Here is a 14,983-nt window from a genome sequence, read left to right as displayed (position 1 = left end):
TTAAAAAAAAAAGAATTTTTTTACAAATAAATAGCAATTAGTTTTCTTGCTTGCACACCTATGTAAAAACGTGCATTCCTATGAAAAAACAAATTTAAAAATTGTCCATGTTTCTAGCGCAAATTATAAAGCATTTCCTCAATATACTGACTGAAAAAAGTCACGAAAAAATTGTATATCAAAAAATATTGTCATTTTCATTATATTCTTATCTATTTTTTTCCTTGACTTATATCAATTTTGGTAGTGGAAAATAACAAATGCCCTAAAAATAAGGAAACTAAAACAGTAAAATATTTTGGTTATTTTTTTTTAATATTCAATTTTTTTTAGCTTATCGTAGTTAAATTTTCTATTTAGTATAGTAGTAGTAGTAGTCTTCAGTTCTTCGAGTATTGCTGTTTTATTATCTCTAGTTTCTTTTAGCTTTATTTTGCTGCAAATTCTTAAGATGCTAACTATACAAAAATGTGCTCAAGTTATCTAAAAAAATTAAATTAAGCGTGGATGAACAAGGCATGCAACCGCACGCGCTTCCTGGGAAGGCTTGATATACACATATTATTTGTTTTCCCAAAATAAGGGAAAACGAATAATATGTTTTCCCAAATTATTGCTTTTGTTATAAAGCTGCTACAAGAATAAGAACAATTCGTGCACGTATTCATTTACAACATATTCACAAAATATCTTAATTATGCATCAAAACATGGTTTTCATTTATCTTGGTGTTAAAAAACAAAATAATAGCCTGCGTAAAGGAGCAAATATTTAATCACCAATGGCCAATATTTAAAAAAAGCCTGGAAAACGAAACAAGAAGGCTTAAAAAAATGGAATGAACATATTTATTCTATAGCAAGAATAATGACAGTTTATATTGTTTTCAATGAATTCTATTTGGACAATCTATAATTAAAAGTATTGGTTTATTTAACAACTGCAACGGATTTAAGTCTGGAAACATTTAAATCTTTTGGCTGAGTTGCACGAAAATTCATATAGACATAAAAAATTTCACCAACTGGAAAATTTTTGTAAAAGGCCAAAGACATGGCGGTTTTATTAACATTTCAAATAGCTATAAAATATAAAGTTAATAAGTGAAAGCATATTTTAAAAATTGTGTTGAATGTATAATATTTTTTGCCAAATATAATTTAAGTTTATGCAGACATAGTAATGACGTTACTGAACAGGACTGTGGAATATTATTAAATTTGATGCCATTATGATGATGGAATAAAAAATGGAATTGACTCTCATGTAAAAAACTGTGTTAGTTATTCATTACCTCAAATTTAAATCACATTTATTGAATTATTGGCCACAGAAATAAAAACAATTATAATACAAGAAATTCAGGAAGCTAAATATTTCGATCTTCTGCATTGACAAAAGACAAGTATTTGGCGGATGGAACAATAAGTGTTGATAGCTTGTGCAAAGGATAAATAATATACTTTTCATTCAAGCTGGACAGAAAAGCTGCCTTCAAATTAGACATACTGTCGCTGTCTGAACCATTAATCTTACAGACTGACTGTAAACAAATTAGCATTATGTTATGTATTGTAGACTTATGTTATGTATTAGGTTATGATAATTTTGTTATGTTATGTATTATAATTATACATTCAATATAATTATATATATATATATATATATATATATATATATATATATATATATATATATATATATATATATATATATATATATATATATATATATATATATATATATATACATATATATATATACACACACACACACAAACACACACATATATATATTTTACATAATTACACATATGTACATTGTAATTATGTGATGTATTATGTTATGCATTGCAGACTTATCTCAACGTTTGAATTATCTTGTTTTATCTCCACTTTTTGAAAAATTGAGTTATTGATAGTGTTGTGTACTTTAGAATAATGTTTTTCTACTGTATTGTAACCTTTGTTATAACTAAAAAGTTAAGGAGAAAAAATAATAAAAAAAAAAAATTATATGCTTTCTCCTAAAGTTTTTCTTTTTTAAATTGCTTTATATTAAAACTAAAAAAATGTGTAGGTAGAACAAGATAATTAGAACGTCGCCTTAAGTTATGTATTGCAGTGTTTGAATTGCAAATATTTCACTAATATAAATGTAGGTAAGATTCTAGTTCGGTTTGTTCTGTTTGGGTTCAGTTCATTTCCCATCTCTAATATAAAGGTGTACAGGGGACATTTTTAAGAAAAAATCTTTAAGCACGATTATCCCATGCTGTGCACACAGCTTAAATTTAGTTGGAGTACATGCCTCAATGTAAATTCTGATATCATCATTTTTTGGAACTATTCAGTCTCAATATAACTTTTTCTCATCTTCTACAAGTTGGCGGAATAAGATTACATCTATAAACAGAATCACCCTTAAAATGGCTGCTGATACGAGGTGGTGTTCAAAATTTAATGCAATTAATGCTGTAAAAGAAAACTTGGTATCAATTATTTTAGTGCTAAATGAAATTCAAAATAATCGTTCAGTTGAAGATGCATTATATCTATCCAAATTGTTGTAGAAATGTTTAGACTCGTTTAAGTTTATTGCATTTTTATAAATATGGCATTTGATTCTGGAGCGTATAAACAATATAAATTTATCTCTACAAAAAAGAGATCAGGATATTTACAAATCCTCTACACTAATAAAAGGCTTACTAGCATAAAACTAGTTTCAAGGTTATTTTCAAAATTTTAGAAGTGACAAAACCAAAAAAGTTTTTAGTTAATTTAAAGAAATATGTGAACAAATGAACAAAGAAATATGTGAACAAGTGAACAAAGAAATATGTGAACAAATGAACAAAGAAGTATGTGAATAAATGAACAAAGAAATATGTGAACAAATTAACAAAGAATTAATAAAAGAACCAAAAAAGAAAAAAGAAGAGAATGCCAGGAGAGTTTGCAGAAGATGAAACCCAAAACTTTGATACAGTCAAAATTTCATGTCTTGCAGTACTTGATAGTATAATAATGTAATTAACTGAAAGATTTGAAAATCTTAAGAATATTCAACTCTTTAACAACCAAAGCATTTCGGGATATGACAGTAGATCAATTAGAAAAGTAATTTGAATTGATATGCAAAATATATTCTGATATCAATGCAGAGCAATTAAAAATTGAAGTGAAATGTTTTAAATACCAAATTAAAGCCATTATACAAGATAAAAATGTTCGCGAAACATGCCATATGGAATTGTTAGATATTTTAGGAGAATGGGAACTGCAAAAATCATATTCAAACATAGAAAAAACTTTTTTTTTCTTACATTCCAAATGTAGTTACGAGTGAAAGAAGTTTTAGCAAATCAAAAACTATTTACGATCGGCTAAGAATGGACATCTTCACTAGCACTTTTGTCTATTGAAATGGAATTTACAAAAACAATATATTTTGTTAATATAATTAAAAAATTTGCCAATATTAAAGCAAGGAAAGGTTATTTTAAATATTTAAGTTATTTATGTTTTTTATGGTAATATAGATAACTGATGTACTAAGAGTAATATTTTATATTAAAAAATATTGATAGCAGTAAAATTTTTTTTGAAATTACATATTATTTTTTCCTGTACTAGTTTGTTTCTTTTTTTTTGTCATGTAGATTTTGAAAAAAATTTCAACTATAAATAAAAGGGCGCCAAAGTATTTGCCAAGGGTGCCAGAATTCAAACTATGCCTCTGCATGTTGGAAAAACTGAAAAATGTATTTTTTGAGCATTATTGGTTTAATAATGCTCAAAAAACTAATTTTTCAGTTTTTCCAGCATGTTTTTCAATAGCAGTCTTTTCCAGTTTTTCCATCAAGTGGACATCCTTATACTACAATAAGTTTTTGAACCTTGTCTAAAAGAGAAAGACCATATTTAAAATATGACAACAATATTCCAAACAAAGAAAATCAGATATTTAATGGTAGAAAATGAAATCAGACATTAGAAAATGGCAAGCACAAAATAAAGAAGCATTCTAAGCTGAACTTTGCATTGTATACATTATTTCTGTAAGCAAATCAGTAGTGAAAGATAATCAAAAAAGATGTAAAGTAGAAGACTCAGTAAGAATGTTATCATTCATTAATATAGAAATATCAACAAAAATAGTGATTGGCGTTCTTTTTCAGAAACAAGGTCTGATGTTTAATGTCGGCTCTGGCCAGACAATTGATATTGGTAGGAAGGTGAGAACTTCCAAGTTAAATGGCTCTTTCACAATGCTTTGTAAAAAGACCCTTAGGTTCTCTCGGAGCACCTTAACAACTAAAAAAAAGTCATGTAGATGATTGTGGATTATTGTCAGGACTTTCCAAGTAGAAATTTTAAATTATTAACTTATTTTTCTGTAAACATAGTATGCCGTTTTTTTGTGTGGATCTTTGCTGCAATGATCTATTGTATCCTTAAAATAAGAATCTTATTCTTCAATCGTTTTTGAAACAGATATTTCTCTTTTTTAATATATTCATCGATATCTGATTCTTAAGTGAATGGGCTACCTTGTAATTTTAAACAAGCTAAGATAAAAAATTGATTTCTCATTTTTAATTTAATCTGAAATGCAACCCAGCTAGCACACTTACGTTGGGCCAATATATGTAAATACATTGCGAACGTCAGCTGTTCTCTTCGATGCAAATACAACATTGATCCTTTGTTATTTTTATCGTATTTATATTCAAACCTTAAAAAAAAACGTGATAAAAATAGTTAGCAAAGTTACATTGGTCCATCGTATGTTAAAACATTGTAAAATTTGGTTGTTTTTCTGATCTAAGCCCAATGATCCAACATATGGGGATCAACGTTGATCCAATGTTTGTAACATAACGTTAATCCAATGTGTATAGATTAATGTTGGATTATATACACTGGATCAATGTTGATCCACATACATCGAAACAACATTGGATTTTATATAGTGGATCAACATTGTGTTTGCATGGAGATAAGGCAGATATGCAAAAATATATTTGTACAATTTATAAGAAATATTTTTCATTCAAGTTTTTCAGTTGATTATGGAAATATATTTTGCTAATATATTTTTCTTTTTCTTATATAATGAAATATCAAGCCACAAGCAAAACAAACATGAATAATGCATGTTCAATCTAATGCATTACTACCAGCTAAGATAACTATTTACAAGCGTCGTCAACAATGTTGATGTATATATTATATGTATATATATGTGTTTATATAAAATATTTATTGTTTATCTATATATGTGCCAAAATATAAAACAAATAATTCTGATAAAAGTTAAATATATCGCTGTGCAAACGTAAAATATAACGTTGAATTAACTTTAAATACAATGTTGAACCAACATAAAATACAACGTAGAATCAACATAAAATATTATGCAATGTTGACTTAAAACACATACGTTAATAAAATGTTCTAACATTTTATTAGCGTATGTGTGCTAACAGGGAACTTAGTTAGTTTTACAGTAAGAATGGATTCATGTGATTTTGGAAAACTGTTAAATGATACTTGTCATAAACTAATTTATTGTAGAAAGACTGACTCAAAGAGATTTTATTGTTATAGAGAAGATGCCAGAAAAGAATTAATTTGGAGATCTGGAATAACAGATAAAATTTTAACAATCTGTCTTTACTAAAAATAAAACTTTTCATTTCAGATAGTCATATAATAACATTAGACATGGCAAAACAATTGAGAGTCAATTTTCCAAATGTTGTGCCTAGATATCATGTTGGATCTGCTTTGATAATATAATTGGTAATTTTAATAAAAAAGATACTTGTGAATTTGAGGAAATTTTGTACAATTTCTGAAAAGAATCAGTCACAAGAGGCACTAAATGCTAGTCTTGAAATAATACGTGTATCCCCATAAAACCTCATGGGATTCAAAAGCATCAGTTGTTATTTTATTATCTATTGCTAAAATTAATGTCAAAGTATGAAGAGCATATTTCAAAAGAATACAATGTTAGGAAAGCAGAATTGAAACATAAAACTTCTCATATCAAAAAAATTTACAAAAGTAAATGTGATGATTTAGAGAAACTAACAGCAGAAACAAAAGAAAAAGTTTTGTTGTTTCTGACTGAAAAACCCAAATTCAGATGTTAACATTTACACCAGAGTCTTGGTCAAGAACTTATTCTGCAAGATATTTCAACATCCCTGAACTTATATAAGAATTAAATAAGCACCAAAACTAAAGAAAATAAATGGGATATTTGCAGTTCCAGACACCAAGAAAGAAAAAATATTTTCTGAAATAACAGAGTCAACAATATATATAATGACAAAGAATTTACAATTTGCTTGGTAAAAAAGATTACATAAGTATTGGTAGAAAACAACACATGCAAATGTCTGATTTTATGTAATCTTAAACAACTGTTTCTTTTAAAACTAAATTTCCTCAAAAAGTTATTGGGTTTTCTAAGTTTTGCATTTTAAGAACAAAATAGTGTATAATTGATGGAGCATCAGGGACTCACTTTATTTGGATATGTACACATCATCAAAATGCAATATTCTTGAACAACAGTATACAATTAAAATGTACTTACAAAGATCTGATGGCAAAAGTTGTTTGTGATGTTACAAGTAATGAGTGCACGGTTCATCAGTGTTCAAACTGTCTAGGTATAGTTTCTTTAAACAAGTTTCTGGATGCACGACTAATTGACAATGACACTGATGAGGAGGTGTCATTTAATCAGTGGCAGAAAACAGACAGAACAACATTGATCAGTCAGACAACAACAATCGAAGAATTCAAATTAATGTTATCAGAGGTAATAAACAAGTTAACAGCTCATTCCTAGATTGCAAAATATCAAAAATATCAAGCAAGATAGGCAAAAAAAGAAAATTTGGCAAATGACGGCTGTATTGTGTTGGGTGATTTTGCAAAAAAAACTACACATGTGTAATTCAAGATGAAATTCATAGTTACCATTGGTGCCAAAGTCAATTCATGTAACGCCCTGTTGCCCTCTATTTAAAAAACAAAAATGACCAGCTTAAAGAAAAATTGTTTTCTTCATGTCAGAAAATAATGAGCATGACCTTGGTTTCGTGTATGAAGTTCAAACACAAATATTTAATTATTTAAAAGAAAATCATCCTAGTATTTCAAAGATTCATTTTTCAGATTGTTACGCTGCACAGTAACAAAATCCTATACAATATCTAATACTATATATAATATATATAATACAATATATACATGTATATATGTATATATGTATATATGTATATATATATATATATATATATATATATATATATATATATATATATATATATATATATATATATATATATATATATATATATATAATATAATAATAATATATATAATACAATATCTGTATCTATAAAGATGATTTTGACATTGATGCAGATTGGACTTTTTTGCTACAAGTCATCATGTGATGGTATTGGTGGCACAGTAAAACCATTAACTGCAAATGGAAGTCTTCAATGACTTATAAATGACATCAAATTGTAATAAAATGTTTGACTACTGAACAAATAATATTAAAGGGATCATATTTTTTTTAAATTAAAAAAGAAAGACTGACAGAATTGTGCACCTCTTTGAAAAAATATTTTTAGCTAAGTAGAACAATTCCTGGAGCTAGGAGCTATCATCAATTTAACCCAGAATCTATAGATACTATTAGCTTTAAACAAGCAAGTGAAGATTTTCATTATAACAAGCATGTTTTCTTTTTCTGGTATTTAAGGTATTCAACTTAATCAGCAAATTAACATCAATACAGCGAAATTTGGTAAATTTATTCTGTGTAAATATGATATAGGCACCTGCATAGTCCTTTTAACAAACTTTTCTGGTTACCTAGAGCAGATAAGTGTTGGGTTCCGATTACCAACATAATTTGTATCATTGATACACCTTTAACAACAACTGGAAGTATGTCTACTTTGACTGTTGACGCATCTAAGTCTTAACACAATTTTGATACTTTATACTTTTGTATTTTAAATAATTAAATAAAACAAGTCCATGCTCCACAAATTTTCTGAGAAAATAAGTGGAGCATGGCTTCAGTACACCAGGCCATGAACCCTCTGGTCATCTGCCCCGGAAACAATTTAAACCCACATTAATCAGGACTACACAAATGCTGAAAGTTTCAGAGATCCAGTTTGTCTGGAAGATAGTGAAAAATCTATCATAAGGTTCTACTACAAGAAGGTGGGGCACTTGCCCGGGTCCCCCCCTTATGTCTTGGGATCCTGAAAACAATTTCAATATGCACATTTATAGGCACTACAGAAATGCCAAAATTTTCAGAGCTCCAGCTAGTCTGAAAGAGAGTGAAAAATTAATTGCAATATTCTGCTAAAAAAAGTGAGGACTGTGCACCGTTATCCATATATGGAAATTTATATACTTGCAGATCAATATACTTATATTTTTTGAAAGATCAATGAATATAGGATGATGTGTAATATTTTTTTTATAATACAAGTCAAGACAATGCTTGTAAAGCTGAAATGGCAAACAACTTTAAACAATGGTTTGCAACAAATCAAATTGAAGTAAATGACCAGCTCAATCACCTAACCTCAATCCAATTGAGATCAGGTGATAGAGCTGGTTTTTCTGGTTTTAGTGGAGGTTGGTCTATCTATCGAATAAATAGCATTAAGTGTTTATTTATTTATTATTATATTCTTTAGGAAAAGATAGTTCCTCATACTAATATTTTCTCTATATGTAATAACGACAATTTGATACCACTCAAAGAATTTTTTTTTTAGAAAAAAATGCATGTAAAATGCATGTGTTCATTAATTGAAGTTAAAAAATTTTTTTTTTTGGATTTAATAGATATAGTTAGCTACATTGACTACGGGTTTGGGTTAGGGCAGTTTTTTGACAGTTTTAGGGCAGTTTATTGACCTTTTTTGAAATTTTCTTTGTTTTCTTCTTTTTCTGAAATAATTAAATGGAAAAAAGTATGCAAAAAAATTAGTCATTGTAGTGTGTTTATATATACATATATATATACATATATATATACATATACATATATATATACATATACTTATAAATATATATATACATATATTTATACATATATATATATATATATATATATATATATATATATATATATATATATATATATATATATATATATATATATATATATATATATATATATACATATAGTCATTTAAGAAAAACCAGTAAAATGAAGTAATCTAAATAAGTGAAGCAAACAATGAATAGATAAAATTTACTCCTTTTATAAAATTTGTCAATGAAGCAAATTATAGAAAGCTCTATAACTATAGAAGCATATTATAAAAGCCTATAAATCATAAAACTATTTAACACATTTTTTCAAAATTAAAATGATTTTATAAAATTTTAGTATATGCATTTTCAAAAATTTATCATTATTATTTGTCAAACCTTGTTTTTCAAAGCTCTAATTTTTTTTCAACCATGACGGCAAGAATTCATTTTGGGAGGTCAAAATAGCAATTTTAGTTATTTCAGGCAGTCATCGACCGGCCGTTGTTTTCCCTTACATATATATATGTATGTATATTATATATATATATATATATATATATATATATATATATATATATATATACACAATATATATATATATATATATATATATATATATATATATATATATATATATATATGTATGTATATATACATATATATGTATGTATATATATATATATATATATATATATATATATATATATATATATATATATATATATATATATATATATATATGTAAGGGAAAACATGTATGTAAGGGAAAACATGATATGTAAGGGAAAACATGACGGCAAGAATTCATTTTGGGAGATAAAACTCTTGCAATATCTTCATTTATATTTATAAGTTTTATTTTGCAAAAAATATTAGTTTAGAAAATAATATTTTATAAAAGTTACATCAGCTTTATATAATTAACAGATTGTGCGATATTAAAAAAGTGAAAACAGAAACTTCCTTATAATTTAGAAAGAATTTTGAATAAAAAAGTTGTTTAAAAATTTTTTTTCTTGATTTTTCCTCCTTTTCTATTTTTTACAAAAAAAAAAAATTCCTTGGAAACATATTATAACTTATAACACTGCATCAAAAATATTTATAAAGGCAAGTGAAAGAACAACGGTATATATATTTTAATTGATGGTACTTGGAAACTTAAATCTTTGTTTATCACAAAAAAAAGTGCTTGTAAAGTGATCAAATTGAGCTTTTTTATTGCAACAAGTAATATTTTTTGTTTGTTAATAACTTTTTAAAAGTAAAAAATTATTATTTGTAAAGTTGCAATTTAAGAAATACTGAAAAAATTTTTTTTTTAATTTATACAAATGTCAAGAAAAGAAAAAAATTATTTTATGTTAAATGATAATTTAAATGTAATATCAAATTTAACTATTTAATATAAACAAAATATACATTCCACAATATATACATTTAAAAAATACTACTTCTGGATTTTCTTAATTAGTAAAATAAACTTGTTTTGCCATCATTTATTTTATTACAGTAGTTAAAAAAGTTAATGTCCTTAAATAAGATAAAAAATAAAGATAATTTTATGTCAAAATCACAAGGAGCTAAAGAGCTAAGCTATTTTTTATTTAAGACAAGGCCTGAAGTTCTTATTTTATTATTATTATTTTCATAAACAAATTTTATATATTATTTTAGAAATTATATATAATAATAGATTAAATTCTTTCAATTGTACTTAGTCATTTTGCTTGTTTTTTTTTAATCTTTTCTTTTATTTTCTCGTATGTTTTTGTCGCAAATTGCAAAAAATGAATATATGGTTTATAAATAAATTTAAAATTATTAATTTTATAATTCTATACATAATTCTAATAATTCTATACATAATTCTAAAAGAAAAAAAAGCGTTTGTGCTTTTTTTTCTTTAAGAATTAAGTATTTTATAATGATTTTAATGAGCTGAGATGTGCAATTATTTTTCTTCTTTAAAGTTGTTAACTTTAAAGTTTGATGTCCGTATTTTATAATTTTTTGAAATTGTTGTAACAAGGACATTTTCTCCTCTAACTTCTTTGTTCTTTGTTTTTTATTCATTTTTTTAATTCATTTTTCTCATAGCTTTTACTGCCATTTGCAAAGTCAATGCAATTAATGAATTATTATTATATCAATATAAAATATCAATTGGGTGTTAGCACATTTTTTTCCTTTCATGTTTTTTATGTAACACACTTAATTTAACAGTCGGTCATCGGGCATTGTCCAGCTATAACTTCAGACTGTCCGATCAATCTACAAAGTAATAGGACATTTTGACCAAGACCAACAGGAATTAATTTATACAAAATAAAGCTTGGACAGAATGGCATGCGATTGAACGCTATTGCTGACCATGTAAATAACTTTTTTTGTTTACAACTTGACTTTAGATGTTTTGATAATTTAAACGTTTCAGAAATGCGTTGAAAAAAGAAACGTTAACCTAAACTTAAACTAGGAAAAAAATTGAAAAAACTGAAAAAAACTGATCAAAAAATTCAAAAAAGAAAAGAAAAAAGCTTTAAAATAAAACTAAAAAAACTCGAAAATTATTTTTTGTTTTTAATTGTATTTGTATAAAATTATAAAAAAACTGGATCTTTTAAAACATTTAATTAAAGTTAGGCAAAACCATTTTACAAATTACTTCTAATGATTGTTTAATAAATGAACAAATTTTATTTAAATTATTAAAAAGTGAAATTAAATTATTGAAAAGAAAAAAATATAATATTAATAAATATGTTGTATAAATTTTTTTTCAAAAAATTGCACAAAAAAATTGTTTGAAAAATAAACTTTTTAAAATTGTAACTTTTCATCATTTTATGATTTAATTCACAAGTCAAGTTAAAAAAAATTTTTTAAACAATTTTTTGTAAAAATAGAAACAAAAAAAACAAAAAAATAAAGCAATTAAATCATGGAAAGATTTAATTTAACTTAATCATTAAAAGTAATTTAAAAAAATAATCTTTTAAAAGATTTTTAGAACAACATGGAAAAATAGTTTCAAACATTTAAATTTATCTTAAAAAAATACATACCTACTAAAAAAAAATTTAAATAAAACAATTTACACATAAATGTATTCATTTTAAAAAATCGTTATAATTAATTTTTGATTTCATTTAAAGCCTTCGCGTAAAATAAAAACTATAAAAAAGATCAATGATTAAAAGTTATTCGTAACTTAATGATTTTTTAAATTGCATTTAAATTGTTAAAACATCAAAACAGCCATTGTCAAATTGTAAAAAACAAAAAATAATAACTGTTGTCACCTACAGCGTGAAAATTTAGTCTATCTAAAAAAAATATACAATATTAAATTGAAACTATTTTATTAAAAAACAAAAATCTGCAATTAAATATTCTAAATAATAAGGAAAGAAACTACAACTTCACTAGACTAACGTTAAATAAACTGAATAACATGACAAAGATTTCGATTGCATAACTCGGCTCCATCAAACTGTTAAAACTATATTTTAAAAATTTAATTTGACACTGTTTGACCTAAAGAAGTTTTGATCAGACATTTTGTCCGGGACTTTATAAAAAATTAAATTGAGCCCTGGTAACATAAGTAATAGTTATAGTAGCATTTCATAGTATTAAGTATTCAGTTTAATTCTTTTTTTAATTTTTTAAAAATTGTTTTAACATTTTAAAAATTGTTTTCAACATTAAACTACTTGATTTTATTCAAAACAATTAATTTAAAAATGGAACATGATTTTGTTAATTTTTAAGCAGTAAGTTGTTTTTGTATTTATAAAGTTCAGTAATGAAGTACTATTACTAAGGTAAAAATTTAAACAGAGAGAAAAAATAATTTGGCCATCCTAAAAAAACAATTGACCGTTGATTCCTGTGTTAGCCCGTCAAATTGACCGCTCACGTTTAATTTCTAATTTTCAACACTGTATATATATACCCTATACTTGCCACTTAAATTTACCGATTATGGTAAAAATGGCTGTTAAAAACTTTTTGTGTTTAAATAATAATTGAGCAAATTAAATAAATTTTGCCATTTTTTAAAAAGTTTTACCAATTTTAAAAAAAGTCAAATTGTATATTGTGAAATATTGCAAAATGCTGTCAAACCATGCACATAAACATGGTAAAAGTTGAACTTGGCTGAAAGGTCAACAAAATTAAGTCAATTCTTTTTTAGAAAATCTTTTGACTAAAAAATGATTAACAGATTATTGATTTAGTAATTGAAATTTTTTTCTTAGTTTTTTCTTGTGAAGAAAAAACTAAGAAAAAAATTACAAAGAACTATGAAGTTATGTTTTTTTTAAATAACTTAATATATTTAAGAGCACTAATACTATTAGCATTAGGTTGGCTATAAATCATGAATAAGAAATTTGTGTAGACCAAAAAAGAATAGTTAGAAAATAATTTGAATATGATTATGAAGCACATATCCAATCATATTCAAACATTTATTTCATAGATTTTAATAAACTATGACCATCCATACAATTTCATCATCAAATTCTGATCATTTTCACAGATATAACTATTTAAACTATGACTTGAACTAACAAAAATCCACCATTTAAAAAAATGATTTTGGCTCTTATTTCTGTTCTGTGAGCAATGGAAAGCTGAAAATACATATATTCTTAAAAAGACCTGTTAAAATATTTTTTGGCAAATTTAGTTTTATTACTTTATCTCTAAACCTTTAAATAAAATTTGTAAAAAAAGAAAAATAGAATAGTATTTTTGTTCAAACGATGAAACTTTTTAGGTTTCATTTGGAAAATATTTTATTAAATACGCTTAAATGCTCGTACAATTTTTTACAATGTTGTAATTAATCATGAAAAATGCAGAAAACAAACTTTGACACTTTCAAAATAGTTTTATTATTATTTCAGTTACTTTTTTTTATATAGAATACTTGAATCGAAAAAAAACAAACAAAAAAACTAGAACTGCTGATAACAATCTAAAGTGGCCCTGTCGAGCGATTATAGATTTTTGCATTAAAGGATTATTTTTAGTCACTCTTCATAAAAATCTGGTCGCCTGGTACTGTCAGGCAACCACGAGTGTACGTCTCTGTAGTACCAGGAACATAAATCAAATTTTGTACAACTTGCTTAATAAGAGAAGCGCTCCACCACTACACCAATATACCACAAAGTTTTTGCCAGCAATATGATAAGATAAGAATATATCATATAGAAATAAAAGTATTTCTTGAGGCATTGCACTTTTTACAAGAATTTTGTTTTAATGTTACCCCTTTGATTTTTTTCTTGATTTTTCGTAATTCATGTTTTATTAAATAAAAAGATAAACTAATAATCGTACAGTTAAAAACTAAAAATGATACCAAATAACAACAACAAATGCTTTTGTTAAAAGAAAAAATAAATAGATTAAATGACGAAAACCCTCCTTTTGAACATTTTTCTAGAATTATTTCATATTTTTCTCAGTTCAAGCAGATTGCAAATTTCCTGCACCACATATACCAAGCAAATTATAATGTTCTTGTAATGAAATACACAAAATTCAACAGAAGTTTAGGTAAGTTGCAATGTTGATTTTTAGGAGTAAAAAAAAAAAAGTTTCTAGTCTAGTTTCGCTCATGAATTTTAACATAAATCATAAAAATAAATCCTTTTCACCAACTTACTTACACCAACTTACTAGGAATTACACATCTTTTTTTTTTCTTCCAAATAATTCCTAATTTAAAGTTTTATTTATAACAGAGAGGTCTCACAGCAAACTATATACATAAATTATATACATTACAGTTATTAGATAATTTAGAAATTATTATAAATTTCCTACTTTAAAATTAATCAAATATTTATGAA

At 25.3% G+C, this 14,983-nt stretch overlaps 1 protein-coding gene across 1 annotated transcript in view; it reads right to left on the bottom strand.

Moving 5' to 3' along the window:
• The window catches only part of LOC100197122 (double-strand-break repair protein rad21 homolog), a 47,238-nt gene that overhangs the window by 11,028 nt on the left and 21,227 nt on the right, over positions 1-14,983 (bottom strand). The gene's annotated exons all lie outside the window — the stretch shown is intronic.

This window comes from Hydra vulgaris, chromosome 04 (assembly GCF_038396675.1).
Source record: "Hydra vulgaris chromosome 04, alternate assembly HydraT2T_AEP".
In the NCBI taxonomy this organism is placed as follows: domain Eukaryota; kingdom Metazoa; phylum Cnidaria; class Hydrozoa; order Anthoathecata; family Hydridae; genus Hydra; species Hydra vulgaris.
This window is presented reverse-complemented; position numbering and strand designations above follow the sequence as displayed.